We start from the raw sequence: 16622 nt of genomic DNA, 5'->3' as shown, positions 1-16622 counted from the left end.
TATAAGAATCAGTTGGAACAAAGCATTCGGGAAAAAGTGAAGTCAAAAATTAAAAAAGAAAAGCAACCTTCAAAAAATCAGCAGCGAAAGCTAGAAAAGCTGAATGTGAAGAATTAACCAGCGACTCCGAAGTAAGCGTCGTCTACGCAGAATCGAACCAAAGGGATTTTGTTGAAATACCTCCAGACGGAACAATTTGCTCCTTTTGCGAAAAGTTAGGGAAGGACGAAGGAAATATATCAGAATCGAGTGCTTTTTTACAGTGCGAGACGGTTTGGGCTCATAACGTCTGCATTCCCAAAAAAAAAAAGTTCAATTTTTATTTGCGAGTCTTGCACAAAATGAATTTTTTAAGCAATTTTGATATTTCCAATAACACGCCTCTACAAAAAAAATGTCGTTCCTTGTCCTAAAGTTTATTTCATGATTGTCTATTATAAACAAAAACGAAAAGAAAATAGCTTTTTTCGGTATAACGTTTGTTTTCGTAATAGTTATTGAAACAATACTAAACAATGATCAGGTGTTTTGTACAAATCTAGAATAACCTAAAATGTCGTCGCGGTATGTGCATAACGTAGATGACATTCTAAAAGATATGCAGATGGTAGTGAGCAAAAATGGCAAACAACTATCTGAGTACAGGAATGAAATTGATACTGCTCTCAAGAAACATGAAAGAGAAATAAAGCAAGTTTTAAAAGCAGTGGAAGTTGCATTTAGCGACAGAATTAAGGCAATGCAAAAAGCGCAAGAATCATGCGAAAAGAGTGTTGTAGAAGTGAACAAAATACGGGAAATTGCTGAAGGCTTCAAGCGAAGCAGCGAGCAGGTCTGTGATGAGTTGAAAACAAACAAGGATGACAATAAGAAAATGATTGAAGAAATAAGTAAAGAGAATAAAAAAATGTGCAATGAAATAAAGAAAAATGTTAATAGTGTTGAAGCCAAAGTGTCATACGCAGCGATAACAAAAAATGATGGACAAAAAAAAGAAGTTTACCAGACATTAGAAAGAATCATCCCCTAATTGTCAAGCCGAATAAAAAGCAAAATATAGAAATAACCAAAACTGACCTAAACTCGAAAGTTGATCCTAAAGGGCTGCAAATAACTAATATAGTAGCAAGGCAAAGCGGAGTTGTTATTGTTGAAAGCGAAAATGACCATGAGCGTGACAAAATAAAAAATGCCATTGAGAACAATCTGGGAAATAACTATGAGGTTAAGATTCCCAAAAAAGTGAAACCAGCAGTCATGGTGACTGGTATAAATTTTAAATATAGCGACGAGGAACTGGTGCAAAGAATTAAACGACAAAACATTTGTTTAAGTGAAACGGACATCAAAATTGTTAAGCAATATGAAGTGAAAAAGAACGCGAAAAACTATTATAATGCTGTGATAGAAATGAATGTTGAAGCGCTCGCAAATGTACTAGCTGGAGAGAGGCTTAATGTAGGTTGGGAATGTTGCCGAGTATATGATGCAGTGCAGGTATTGTGTTGTTTTAAATGCAAAGGCTTCAATAACAAAGCGGCTGACTGCAAGGAAAAGGAAGTATGCACAAAATGCTTGGGTGAGCATAAACATACACAATGCATAAAGAATGCAGTAAACAAGTGCATTAACTGCATACGAACAAACAAGGAGCTGAATCTAGGACTTGACGAAAACCATGATACTCTGGATAGAACTTGTCCCGTATACCACCGTGTCCGTGTCCCGTGTAAACAAAAGCTAGATGCAAGGAAAAGGAAAGTTGTTTATTAGCAACCAAAGAAAATCCTTACTGCAGCGCAAAAGTCAAAATATTATTTTAATCGAGATAGCAATATATTCAACTTGGAATGCATTTATTTTAATATTAGTAGTATCATAGCAAATAAAATCAAGCTGGAACGTCTTATTGAAATAAGAAGACCAAGTATTGTGTTATGTACGGAAACGTGTACAAAAGAACATATCTTGGATTCTGAACTTAGTATTCCGACATACAAATGCATTCGTTGCGACTCTCAAAGTAGGCATACTGGCGGTGTTGTCATGTATGTGAATGAAAATATACAATTTAGCATAGTTTGTAATAAAGCTATCAACATGAATGTGTGGTGCATTATTGTAAAAATAAACAAATGCGCGTTAAAATGGAAAATCGGTGTACTATATCACTCACCAAGTAGCAGTGACTCCACCTTTATTACTTATCTAAATGAAATCATCACTGAACATCTCAAGGAGGCAGATAATAATTTAATAATTGGTGATTTTAATATCAATGTAAAAGTATCGTCAACATACTCAAACCAGCTAACAAGTTTATTTGCACAAATGGCAATGATACAAAGGATAAACTTCGACACAAGGATAACAGAGTACTCGTCTACAAGAATTGATTTGCTATTCAGTAACAATGATAAAGTTAAAGCAGTAAATATAGGTGAACATCGCATTTCTGACCATGAGACAATCTACTTCGAAGTGCCAACAACAAAGCTTTGTAAAATGAGAAGGTATGCTACTGTTACATGTTGGGAGTACTATAGTGCTGAAAATCTTTTAACTTTGCTACGAACATGCGATTTCAGCTTTATGTCAATTTCCGGAGTAGAAACTAAAACTAAAGCCCTAAACGAAGTTTTAACTGTGGCTATGCAAGCACTGACTTATATAAAGAGGACCCAAATACAGATAAGAAATAAGTGGTACGACCGAGAATTAACAAACCTGCATAAAAGAAAAATAGAATCTTATAAAACTGCTCGAAATACTGGATTTTGGGACGAATATAACGTCATTAAGAAAATATATAAAAGAACCATAATTTATAAAAAAAAGAAATACATGGAAGATAGAGTAAATCATAACAATGGCGATATGAAACGTATGTGGAAGTGTCTAAAAGACCTCGTCGAGCTTAATGATGTTAAAAAACATATCACTAAAATTGTAATTAACGGTGAATGCCTGGAAAATGAATATGATATAGCTAATGCCCTAAATAACTTTTTTATACAAAGTATTGTTGAAATTAATGATAGCATCGAAGAAATTGTAAATGGGGATGAAATAAGCGCAAATCATAGTAATCCATTTGAAACATTTAAATTTACTGACATTGTAGTGGACGATATTATTATTATCACAAAATCACTTAAAAACAAATATGGCGGCGACAAGCTTTTATCGGAGGGTGTCGTTAAAGATGCCATGACATATACTGCTAATTTCTACAAAGACATAATTAACGAATCCTTAAACAGCGGTATTGTACCTAGTTACTGGAAAATTTCAACAATAATACCTGTTGAAAAAGTAAAAAATATAATGAAACCTGAGGAACTACGTCCAATTAACACGTTACCTACAGATGAAAAAATTATGGAGACAGTGGTAAAGGATCAACTTGTGGCATACTTAGAGAAGCACAATGTGATTATCCCAGAATAATCGGGATTCAGGAAGAGCCATTCTTGTGAAACAGCGTTGAATATGGTAATTGCAGATTGGAAAGAAGACATGGCGGACAAAAAATTTACGGTGTCTGTCTTCTTGGATTTAAAACGGGCTTTTGAAACTGTCGATAGATCTGATCTATTGGACGTTATGTTTAAAATTGGTATAAGAGGAAAGGCTTTGGAATGGTTGCGGAGTTATTTGGGTGACAGAAAACAGAGAACGATAATTGGAAAGGAGGTTTCATCAGTGGTGGATGTTAACATTGGTTTACCACAAGGCTCGGTCTTGGCGCCAATATTGTTTACATTGTATATCAATGATATCAAAAGATGCTTAAAATATTGTAAAATACGTCTATTTGCGGATGATGCATTGCTTATCATAAGTGAAAAATATGCAGAATGTGCCATGCTGAAAGTACAAGAAGACCTGGACTCGCTATACAAATGGTTATGCCTTAGAAAACTGAAATTAAATGTCGAAAAAACTAAGTTCATGATATTTTGTAAAAACACTAATATCATAAGTAACAACAGTTTAAATAATATTACGCTGATGGTAAAAAACATGGAAATCCAAAGAGTAGACAAAATTAGGAGTTTTGATTGATGATAATCTAAATTTTGGAGAGCATGTAACTTATCTGGAAAGGAAAATTGCACAGAAAATAGGCTTCATGTATAGAACATGTAAACATATCAGTCATAGTCACAAAATATTGGTATATCGTTCAATTATTGAACCACACTTTATTTATTGTCCTACTATTCTGCTATTAAGTAATGATATATATTGTAACGAATTTCCTGCAAATCCTCTTATTTGCCCTTTTGCTAGGATCGTATCGCTAAATTGTTGAATAAATAACTCCAATATTGAAAATGGAAAAATGGCCTTTATTAAAATACTTCACAATAACACTCAAACTGTGCAACGAATAGCTTAATAACCAAACTGATAGCTTAAAGGAAACTGACTTTCAGAATAATAGTGCTATTGCTCGCTAGATATCGTCTTACTCGTAACTGCTTGACAATTCAAATCAAACTGAATTACTTCTTACTCGCCTGCACCGCTTTTATAGTTTACGCTGCATACTTCTAGGCTCTTCGATTTCCAGAAGTTACTAGTTGTTTCGGCTACAAAATCGCCAGCCACAACTACGTGCACAAATTATTGCCCTCTCTTGTGACCACTCAGATAAGATATATGCATGTGTTTGTAGTTTACAGTCTCCCGCACACACATAAGCGTATAAGTAAATTCATCGGTGTGTGACATCTCATCTCTCGCTGCCTTGCATGTATATGTTGCTTGTCGGAATGTGTACATATGTGTAGACGCAATTATTGATTCGTTTATGTAGATACATAATGATTGAATTATTGATGTGAATTCACGTCACTGCTTAGCATCGGCCTGGAGATGGCAGCACTCCTCAGTTTTGCTAATATTCGTAACACTGCCCTCCACCTAAGTCTGATCGTCCCGATCAGACAAATCTCCCAATCTAAACGCCGCTAGCATCTCCAAATGTACCACTCTTCTAATCCGTGGTTTCCCAGTGGTTTGTATGCGGTAGATGGTATCACTGATCTTCTTCACAACCTTGTACGGGCCTTCCCAACTGCACCGAAATTTGGATGGAACACCTTTCCGCCGGTGAGGGTTGTATAACAGTACCAAATCTCCATTCCGGAAACCTTCCGAATTATTTTCCCTGTCGTACCTGTGTTCCGTCTTACTACTCATTATTCTGGATCGTTCCCTCGCAATCTGTTTCTTGGCCAATGAAGAATTACTTCGCAGAGCTTGCGCTGGACGGATTTCCTTTGCATAATCAGTATCGTTCCGACGCTTCACAACAGTAGTGTGCCTTGGCTTGAAACCACCATTGCATTCTTTCTTGGTTTTAGTACGTCCGTTAGGGCTTTTCAATGCCAGTGTTTCTCTCGCAGGTACTTTTGATTTTGATTTATTTGGCCCATTCGATCTATCAACCTTTACCTTTGAATTTCGTGGCCTTCGTTGAGTATTCTCCACCAGTACCCGATTACTGCTGAACCCTTTTTCCAAACTAAAGTTAAGTGGCACATCTTGGTTCTCATAACGCATCACCCTTCTCTGCATAGCGATCTTGATGTCATGGTCAACCAAGAAATCCACTCCCAATATAACTTCATCAACAATCTCCGCCACAACAAATTTGTGTAGGACCATGACCTTCCTAATCAATACTTCACATATCACTTCTCCCTGAACTTGGTTATACTCGCCAGTGACTGTACGCAACTTTGCTCCAGGTAACGGTTTTACTCTCCTGTTGACCAAGTCAGATCGGATCAAGGAATGAGATGCGCCCGTATCTACAGTCAGTATTCGTTCTTTGCCATCCACATTCCCTATGACGGTAAGACTGCTCGATTTTCTACCAATTTGCGACACAGATATCACAGGGCATTCAATAGCTGGATCTAGCTCTCTACCTCTTACTCGCTCTTGCTCATCTCCTCCAGTTTTGCGTTTACGGCCACCCACATTGTTAGAACTATTAAGACCAAGATCGCAATGACGTGCTATGTGACCGGACTTCCCGCATTTGAAGCATTTGATAACTTTTTCACTTCGCTTTTGCGATCCTTTCAGTGCCTCCAATATTGCGTCTACCCACTCTGGCCTTTCTACTTCCACACGGCGTGCTTTGAAAACTGGCTTACATAGAAGCGACGCCGTTTCCTGAATCAGAGCTTGTGACACCGTTTCTGCGAATGTTGGCTTTGGGTTCGCGTATATGGCTCGCTTTGTTTCCACGTCTCGTATGCCATTTATAAAACTCTGGATTTTTACCCTCTCGGTGTATTCCACGGGTGCGTCCGCATTTGCGAGATGAGCCAACCTTTCAACATCTGAAGCAAACTCTTGCAATGTCTCATTTGCTTTTTGGTAGCGGTTTTGCAACTCAATTTGGAATATCTGTTTTCTATGTTCGCTTCCATAACGTCGTTCTACAGCAGCTATCAATGCTTCATAATTGTTCCGCTCTCCTTCGGGAATCGTCTGTAGGATTTCGGCTGCTGGCCCTTTCAATGCCACGAACAGAGCTTCAACTTTATCTTCAGCATTCCAGTTGTTAGCTGCCGGCGTCTTCTCAAATTGTAGCTTAAAGACCTGGAAAGGAACAGAACCGTCAAAGGATGGTGTTTTTACCTTTGGATTGCTTGCTGAAACAGCTGGGCGGTTTAATTGCAACTCTTGTATACGACCTCTCAAAGCATCCACCTCGGCTTCGATTTTTTTTGTTTTCTCGTCCCCATCAGGATAAAAGGCATACTCGTCCACATCAATTCCTTGCGACTCCATTACCTCTCGTAGCCGTGCTTGAAGTTCGATCTTATTGCCGGTTGTATTTAATCCACGGTTCTCCAACTCCTTTTTCAGTTGCTGGATCTTCAATTCACTGAACTTTGCCATGTCCAAGTTGTATTCCCAATCTTCGGAATTTATTCAACAATTCCTCTTCTGACACCAATTGTAACGAATTTCCTGCAAATCCTCTTATTTGCCCTTTTGCTAGGATCGTATCGCTAAACTGTTGAATAAATAACTCCAATATTGAAAATGGAAAAATGGCCTTTATTAAAATACTTCACAATAACACTCAAACTGTGCAACGAATAGCTTAATAACCAAACTGATAGCTTAAAGGAAACTGACTTTCAAAATAATAGTGCTATTGCTCGCTAGATATCGTCTTACTCGTAACTGCTTGACAATTCAAATCAAACTGAATTACTTCTTACTCGCCTGCACCGCTTTTATAGTTTACGCTGCATACTTCTAGGCTCTTCGATTTCCAGAAGTTACTAGTTGTTTCGGCTACAAAATCGCCAGCCACAACTACGTGCACAAATTATTGCCCTCTCTTGTGACCACTCAGATAAGATATATGCATGTGTTTGTAGTTTACAGTCTCCCGCACACACATAAGCGTATAAGTAAATTCATCGGTGTGTGACATCTCATCTCTCGCTGCCTTGCATGTAAATGTTGCTTGTCGGAATGTGTACATATGTGTAGACGCAATTATTGATTCGTTTATGTAGATACATAATGATTGAATTATTGATGTGAATTCACGTCACTGCTTAGCATCGGCCTGGAGATGGCAGCACTCCTCAGTTTTGCTAATATTCGTAACAATATATTAAGAAACTTCAAATACAGCAAAACAAGGCAATGCGATTTATTTTAAAATGTCCTCCAAGAACGCCAAAAATTGTAATGCTCAATAAATTAAACTGGCTTAGTATTAAACAGTCAGTTAGTTATTTCACATTGAAATTTATACACCAACTTAGGTTAGGAATGTTACCGAATTACCTGAGTAGTAAAATACATTATAATCATGAAATCCACAATTAAGGAACAAGAAATTGCAATAATATAAGACTGCCTAGAATAAGAACTGAGTTCGCCAAAAGGTCTCTTGAATATTTAGGGTATAAAATGTATAATAAGTTACCTTCTGATTTGAAAGACTGTGAAAATATTAGTAAGTTCAAAGAAAAATTGTTTTTATATTGTACGTCACTAAATGTGACATGAGTATTTATGTTTAATCTCTTATTTTTACCTAAACTAGGTCTTAAAGACCGTAATATTAAATAAATAAATGAAAGTGTAAATATGAAGCTGTTGCTTTTTGCCATATGTGGGCAATTTATTAAAGTTCGAGATATTAAATATGAATTAAATATATTTCTCAGCCTCTGTGAAGCCTACGAAGCATATTTTGGCTGTCCTGTTTGGAATCAGTACAAGACACATGTTGCTCGTAGTTATTGTAAAAGATGTTTGGAAGGTATGCAAATTTTATTTAAGTAGTAAATTAAATAAAGTAGACATATTGATTTCTCTTTCTATATTTTAATTTGGTATCGAGTTAAGAAAAGACCTAAGAAATTTGCAACACCAAGAATCTGGCGAGAACGAAAAGACTACGTTAAAGACTGCTACTTTTGCATTGTGAATCCGAGTAAAAGACATAGAGGTAAAAATTCTATCGAACATCCTGATCTTGAATCTTCTTCTGCTCCAGTCGCACACGATCTGACACGACCAGTACCAGAGCCACCGAAAAAATTATCGCAGAGAATTGGATCATTTCTTAGTTCTTATAAAAGCTATGCCGATAAGGAGTTTTTACCGACATAAGAACAACCAAAACACCATTTCATCACTACTGAAGATTTTAATGATTTGATTAGAGATTTAAATTTACCAAAAAGTAAATCAGAGCTTTTAGGCTCTTAAATAATTTTCCACTTTTTTGTAAGTTATTTCGATATTAAAACTTAATAAAAATATTTATTTGAATTGTTTCATTTCCAAGTAAAAATTAAAATCACAGATTTTGAAAAATTTCATTCAAGCGGTTTCCTAAACAGGAAAGCAAACTTTTTAATGCCATATATTTTTTTCGTCAAATTACGACCTAAAGAATTGAAATTTGATGCTTTGAAGTCAAAGTCAAATTTTGTGTTGACCCGTGTAACTTATTCATTTTTAATATCAACCAGCCAAGGAGGCATTTTATTTTATCTTTTATTAATAAAATGGGTAAGTTTTAAAAGTTATTTAATATTTTCTTTAGTAAAACTGATCTGGTTATTATTCGGGTTAAATGGTATATTATACCAAAATATCCTACATTTGCGTACCACATTACCCGCCAGTATTTGGGGAAGCGGCATTTCGGGCTCACCCGTATTTCGTCTTATAAATTGTAAACTGTTGGTGGTATACAACTTTTAATAAAGTACGCTATAGATGATATTTCACAAAATAAAATGTGACGAAAAATAGGTGAATTGGACTTTTGGCTAGGCCAAAATTACCCAAACAACAAACGCTATACCACAAATGGCGCAGTTCCTCTATTTTGAAGACATTTCTTCCTCCAGAAGTTTGTTGGAAAACTACTTCTACTATCAAAAGAACTGACTCTACATACGCTTTTTCTAATTTATGTGCATTCGTTGCAGATTTAATGTAGAACGAATTTTTTCTAAAATAAATTTAAACCGTCTGGAAACTGATACATTAAAAGGAATATTGTTAGCCCGAGATTATTTAAAATTGAATAGCTTTTCCTGTCAAAATATTGAACCGCATTTAAATAATAATAAAATGTTTAACTAAGAAACTAAAATGATATAGGTGGTTCGATTCGAGCACAAAGAAAACAAACAAAAATTGGTAAAATGACTGAAAACATGTATGTAATACAAAATTTATGTTTTAAGACGCTTTTGTTATTTATAAAATAAAACGAAATGAATTGAAGACGATTTTATATGTTCTATGTGGCAACAAAAATAACAATCAAAGCCAATTTTCAGAAAAGCGCTTTTAAAGTTAATATTGTCGAATGAAATCCGGCGATCTCATTTTGCTTTTCGGCGCATTCGCTTTACGCTACGTACGTCCCCTGGTAATAACCCAACATCGTCCTAACTCAACTTTGGTTTTTATTGGTTGTTGCCATAGATATGACGATTTTTGATGATTTTTTTTGCAACGTCTGACGACTTGAAAAAAAAATATATGGCAACGCTGTTTGCGTTTACCTTTTGTTGTGTACGTATACAAAGTCACTCGCCGTTGTAATTTTCCGTATGTAACTGTTGCAAATGATCTCTTAAATATGTTAAGAAACGTTTGAAGCAATTTCGTTTGCTCTTTTTATACTCAGTTGAGCAGAGTTCACAGAGTATGTTAACTTTGATTGGATAACGGTTGGTTGTACAGGTATAAAGGAATCGAGATAGATATAGACTTCCATATCTCAAAATCATCAGTATGGAAAAAAAATTTGATTGAGCCATGTTTGTCCGTCCGTCCGTCCGTTAACACGATAACTTGAGTAAATTTTTAGGTATCTTGATTAAATTTGGTATGTAGGTTCCTGGGTACGCAACTCAGATCGCTATTTAAAATGATCGATATCGGACCATAACCACACCCACTTTTTCGATATCGAAAATTTCGAAAAACCGAAAAAGTGCGATAATTCATTACCAAAGGCGGATAAAGCAATGAAACTTGGTAGGTGAGTTGAACTTATGACGCAGAATAGAAAATTAGTAAAATGTTGGACAATGGGCGTGGCACCGCCCACTCTTAAAAGAAGGTAATTTAAAAGTTTTGCAAGCTGTAATTTGGCAGTCGTTGAAGATATCATGATGAAATTTGGCAGGAACGTTACTCCTATTACTATATATTCGCTTAATAAAAATTAGCAAAATCGGAGAACCACCACGCCCACTTAAAAAAAAAATGTTTAAGGTCAAATTTTAACAAAAAATTTAATATCTTTACAGTATATAAGTAAATTATGTCAACATTCAACTCCAGTAATGATATGGTGCAACAAAATACAAAAACAAAGTAAAATTTCAAAATGGGCGTGGCTCCGCCATTTTTCATTTCATTTGTCTAGGATACTTTTAATGCCATAAGTCGAATAAAAATTTAGCAATCCTTGTGAAATTTGGTAGGGGCTTAGATTCTAGAACGATAACTGTTTTCTGTGAAAAAGGGTGAAATCGGTTGAAGCCACGCCCAGTTTTTAAACACAGTGGACCGTCTGTCCTTCCGCTCGGCCGTTAACACGATAACTTGAGCAAAAATCGATATATCTTGACTAAATTCAGTTCACGTACTTATCTGAACTCACTTTTTTTGGTATAAAAATTGGCGAAATCCGACTATGACCACGCCTACTTTTTCAATATCGAAAATTACGAAAAATGAAAAAATGCCATAATTTTATACCAAATACGAGAAAAGGGATGAAACATGGTAATTGGATTGGTTTATTGACGCAAAATATAACTTTAGAAAAAAACTTTGTAAAATGGGTGTGACACCTACCATATTAAGTAGAAGAAAATAAAAAGTTCTGCAGGGCGAAATAACCCTTGAAATCTTGGCAGGAATACTGTTCGTGATATTACATATATAAATAAATTAGCGGTACCCAACATATGATGTTCTGGGTCACCCTGGTCCACATTTTGGTCGATATCTTGAAAACGCCTTCACATATACAACTACCACCACACCCTTTTAAACCCCTCATTAAAACCTTTAATTTAATACCCATATCGTACAAACACATTATAGAGTCACCCCTGTCCACCTTTATGGCGATATCTCGAAAAGGCGTCCACCGATAAAACTAAGGCCCACTCCCTTTTAAAATACTCATTATAACCTTTCGTTTGATACCCAAATTGTACAAACGCATTCTAAATTCAACCCTGGTCCACCTTTATAACGTTATCTCGAAAAGGCGTCCACCTATAGAACTAAGGCCCACTCCCTTTTAAAATACTCATTATCTTCTTTCGTTTGATACCCAAATTGTACAAACCCATTCTAAAGTCAACCCTGGTCCACCTTTATAACGTTATCTCGAAAAGGCGCCCACCTATAGAACTAAGGCCCACTCCCTTTTAAAATACTCATTATCACCTTTCATTTGATACCCATATCGTACAAACAAATCCTAGAGTCACCTCTGGTCCACTTTTATGGCGATATCTCGAAAAGTCGTCCACCCATAGAAATAAGGTCCACTCCCTTTTAAAATACTCATTAAAACCTTTCGTTTGATACCCATATTGTACAAACGCATTCTACCTGGTCCACATTTATGACGATATCTCGAAAAGGCGTCCACCTATAGAACTAAGCCCCACTCCCTTTTAAAATACTAATTAACAACTTTCATTTGATATCGATATCGTACAAACAAATTCTAGAGTCACCCCTGGTCCACCTTTATGGAGATATCTCGAAAAGGCGTCCACCCATAGAACTAAGGCCCATGCCCTTTTAAAATACTCATTAACACCTTTCATTTGATACCCATATCGTACAAACAAATTCTAGGGTCACCCTTGGTCCACCTTTATGGCGATATCTCGAAAAGGCGTCCACCTATAGAACTAAGGCCCGCTCTCTTTTAAAATACTCTTTAATTCCATTTGATACACATGTCTTACAAACACATTACAGGGTAACCGTAGGTTAATTTTCCTACATGGTGATTTTCCCTTATTTTGTCTCCATAACTCTCAGCTGAGTATGTAATGTTCGGTTACACCCGAACTTAGCCTTTCTTACTTGTTATTTTTGAACTTATTCGTTGATTCACTTACTGGTGGTATTTTTCCCCTCACTTGTGTCGTTGATTGAAAATTCAATTCGTATGTAGGATAGAGTTGGCAAATATCCGTGTACCTGTGATTTTGTCACAGCTACTGAAAAATCACAGTACAGCACAGCGACAGCTTAGAAGGAAAAACCGTGACAGATTGCCGGTGGCAGCATTTATTTCCCGTTACCAATCACGCTTACCAATAAACTCAATCATAGACTAAAATAAAGCTCAGCACAGGAACAAATTGCTTCTATGCTATGAACCAATAAAATGAGCGTATTAGTTTAGCTGTGACTGAATAGCAGTACATGTCGCAGAAAATGATACAGAGGCGGCTATAGAAACACCCTCGCTAACAGAATATATCCACTGTTGAATCGATGGTCGCAGTAATAGCAATGTTATGTATGTATATATAAGCTACTACCGAGTGAGTTAGTACAGGCTGTTCCTTAGAGTTTTTCTGTGACATCTGCTACTTATTCGCAACACAATCCGCAGGGAAAAATATAAATTAATTTTCGTTGTTTTTGTTTTGTTACAGTTACAGTCACGAGTAAAAACCGCTGTGACTGAGAGGTCACAATCACATATAACGTTGTTCCTCAAAAATCACGGGATCGGCCAACATTAATGTAAGAATGGATGTAAAATATGTTCATCTCACATCTGAGATGTCAGGAATGTCCAAATGGATTAAAATGAATAGTCTCACCACGTTTATAAAATTAATACAGGCAGTTGTTTATTTAATTAACAAAAGGTTTAGGTTAAATTATAATTCAAATAATAAGAAACTTGATTGTACCACGACCTGACTACCGTTTTGCTTCAACGTCAACCAGCGAATGCCCTCAATAATCTCACAAGCAAACTGTCGGTGACGCTAGTCCAAATCCTGGAAAACAAATCTTCTAAAATAATTTGCTAGTCACGGAGGTATCCCTTCGGCAAATTTTAAACAAATCGCACCATACACTATTTTTACTTAGAACAGGTCGGCTCCTGGTCCACTCACTGGAATGAAATATTTCTCAAATATTATCTTGGCCAAAAATGTACCCCTTAACTAAATTTTAAGCGAATCACACCAGAAATTAGATTTTATGGATCAGGTCGGTCCCTAGTCCACTTCCTGGAAAGAAATGTGTCTCATTTAATGAGTTAGTCACGGAAGTACCCCTATGCCAAATTTCAGGTAATTTTTGTTTAGAATAGACCAGCCTCTGGTCCACTTTCAGGAATGGAAATTTTTTTAAATTATATTTTGATCAAAAAGGTACCCCAATACCAAATTTCAAGCCAATCGCACTATACACTATTTTTATTTAGAATAGGTCGCCCCTAGTCCTCTTCCCGGAATGAAAAATGTCTCAAATATTACTATCTTGATCCAAAAGGTACCCTTCAAACGATTGAAATTCGTCCTCAGTCCAATTCCCGGACCTCAAATAATCTTGAACACACACACAAAACTTCATTAAAATCGGTTCAGTCGCTTAGAAGTTCAGCCACAAACATGCGGACAGAAGAAATACATATAATAAAAAACGTATGTTGAAAACTTTTGCACCCCTTTTGCGGTAGTTTATATATTTAAATCTAAATAAGCAATAACCATACGTATCGATAGGTCTTCTCAAGGAGCAGTGCAGGCCAATAAAAACAGTAGGCTAAAATATCAATTCAAAACCGCCACTCTCCAAGTTTCAAAGACGTATTTAAACCACAGACGCTCTTTTTCTTGCCCCAGGACTAAGCTCTAAGCGTACAGATACTCTCTCTGTACTGTCAGATAAAAGGTTATAATTGGGAAATAATTATTTTTTAACTATTGAAAGTGAAACTCCTTAAGTTAATGTGTGTGCGATTAATATTAAAGGGAGGGGAAAGCTTTGACTTAAATAAATGTATACTATTTACTGATTAAGTGCCCGTACTTTGATCGTTAAATTTTAGCAGTTTTTTAAATTAAACAAGTAAAGAAGGTTAAGTTCGGGTGTAACCGAACATTACATACTCAGTTGAGAGCTATGGTGACAACATAAGGGAAAATAACCATGTAGGAAAATGAACCGAGGGTAACCCTGGAATGTATTTGTATGACAGTGTATCAAATGAAAGGCATTAAAGAGTATTTTATGAGGGAGTGGGCCATAGTTCTATAGGTGCACGCCATTTAGGGATATCGCCATAAAGGTTGATCAGGGTTGACTCTAGAATTTCTTTGTACGATATGGGTATCAAATTAAAGTCGTTAATGAGTATTTTAAAAGGGAGTGGGGCTTAGTTCTATAGGTGGACGCCTTTTCGAGATATCACCATAAAGGTGGACCAGGTAGAACGCGTTCGTACAATATGGGTATCAAACGAAAGGTTTTAATGAGTATTTTAAAAGGGAGTGGGCCTTATTTCTATGGGTGGACGCCTTTTCGAGATATCTCCATAAAGGTGGACCAGGGGTGACTCTAGAATTTGTTTGTACGATATGGGTATCAAATGAAAGGCGCTAATGAGTATTTTAAAAGGCAGTGATCCTTAGTTCCATAGGTGGGCGCCGTTTCGAGATATCGCCATAAAAGTGGACCAGGGGTGACCCTAGAATTTGTTTGTACGATATGGATATCAAATGAAAGGGGTTAATGAGTATTTTAAAAGGGAGTGGGCCTTAGTTCTATAGGTGGACGCCTTTTCGAGATAGCGCCATAAAGGTGGACCAGGGGTGACTCTAGAATGTGTTTGTACGATATGGGTATCAAATTAAAGGTATTAATGAGGGTTTTAAAAGGGAGTGGTGGTAGTTGTATAGGTGATCGCCTTTTCGAGATATCGCCATAAAGGTGGACCAGGGGTGAGTCTAGAATATGTTTGTACTATATGGGTATCAAATGAAAGGTGTTAATCAGTATTTTAAAAGGGCGTGGGGCTTAGTTCTATAGGTGGACGCCTTTTCGAGATATCACCATAAAGGTGGACCAGGGGTGACTCTAGAATGTGTTTGTACGATATGGGTATCATATTAAAGGTATTAATGAGGGTTTTAAAAGGGAGTGGTGGTAGTTGTATATGTGAAGGCATTTTCCAGATATCGATCAAAATGTGGACCAGGGTGACCCAGAACATCATCTGTTGGATACCGCTAATTTATTTACATATGTAATACCACGAACAGTATTCCTGCCAAGATTTCGAGGGTTTTCTATTTCGCCCTGCAGAACTTTTTATTTTCTTCTCTAAATATGGTAGGTGTCACACCCATTTTACAAAGTTTTTTTCTAAAGTTATGTTTTGCGTCAATGAACCAATCCAACTACCATGTTTCATCGTCCTAGAATCTAAGCGCCTACCAAATTTCACATGGATTGTTAAATTTTTGTTCGACTTATGGCATTAAAAGTATCCTAGACAAATTAAATGAAAAATGGCGGAGCCACGCCCATTTTGAAATTTTCTTTTATTTTTGTATTTTATTGCACCATCCATTACTGGAGTTGAATGTTGACTTAATTTACTTATATACTGTAAAGATATTGAATTTTTTGTTAAAATTTTTTTTTAAAGTGGGCGTGGTCGTTCTCCGATTAAGCTAATTTTTATTAAACATACATATAGTAATAGGAGTAACGTTCCTGCTAAGTTTCATCATGATATATTCAATGACTGCCAAATTACAGCTTGCGGAAATTTTAAATTGCCTTCTTTTAAAAGTGGGCGGTGCTACGCCCATTGTCCAAAATTTTACTAATTTACTATTCTGCGTCATAAGTTCAACTCACCTACCAAATTTCATCGCTTTATCCGTCTTTGGTAATGAATTATCCCGCTTTTTCGGTTTTTCGAAATTTTCGATATCGAAAAAGTGGGCGTGGTTATAGTCCGATATCGTTAATTTTAAATAGCGATCTGAGATGAGTGCTCAGGAACCTACATACCA

The sequence above is a fragment of the Eurosta solidaginis genome, chromosome 5 (assembly GCF_040869045.1).
Source record: "Eurosta solidaginis isolate ZX-2024a chromosome 5, ASM4086904v1, whole genome shotgun sequence".
NCBI classification, from domain to species: domain Eukaryota; kingdom Metazoa; phylum Arthropoda; class Insecta; order Diptera; family Tephritidae; genus Eurosta; species Eurosta solidaginis.
Note: the sequence above shows the minus strand (reverse complement) of the source record.